Genomic DNA, 547 nt, shown 5'->3' with positions numbered 1-547 from the left:
ATTGTTCAGAAATCTTTTGAATGTGTCGGACACTGAGCATGGTGACATAATTTTCCATGCAGACATAAGGTGGCTTAGTACGGGGAAAACACTGGAACGATTTTTCTGTCTTTTGGATAAGGTCAGGGACTTTCTGAAATCATCTCCTGGCCAATATTATCAAGAACTTGATGAAATATCATGGCTACTAGATTTAGCTTTCTTGACAGATATCACCTCTGCCCCCTCGTTGGTGTCTCCACCTTATCATAGTGAGGGGGTTTGAGTATGCCAAGGACCCTGAGAGCTATACCAGCAGTAGCGTAGCTACTGGCAGGGCCTCCCTTGCTGGACAGGTCAAAGGGTAGGCATCAGACGAAGAGATACACCAAAAACTGATGCCAGAAGCAGCGTCATCAGTAGCGACTTGAAGCACAGAGCAAATGATGCTCGAGATGGTTCCATAGCAACAGGCGTGACCAGAGTGGTTTGAACGGCTGCTGTACTGCGAAGTGGAAAGCAAATGGAAAAACTACCACATTATCGCTTTTCCTGGATAGTCTCTTTC

The sequence above is a fragment of the Cryptotermes secundus genome, unplaced genomic scaffold (genome assembly GCF_002891405.2).
Source record: "Cryptotermes secundus unplaced genomic scaffold, Csec_1.0 scaffold230, whole genome shotgun sequence".
Lineage (NCBI taxonomy): Eukaryota > Metazoa > Arthropoda > Insecta > Blattodea > Kalotermitidae > Cryptotermes > Cryptotermes secundus.
This window is presented reverse-complemented; position numbering follows the sequence as displayed.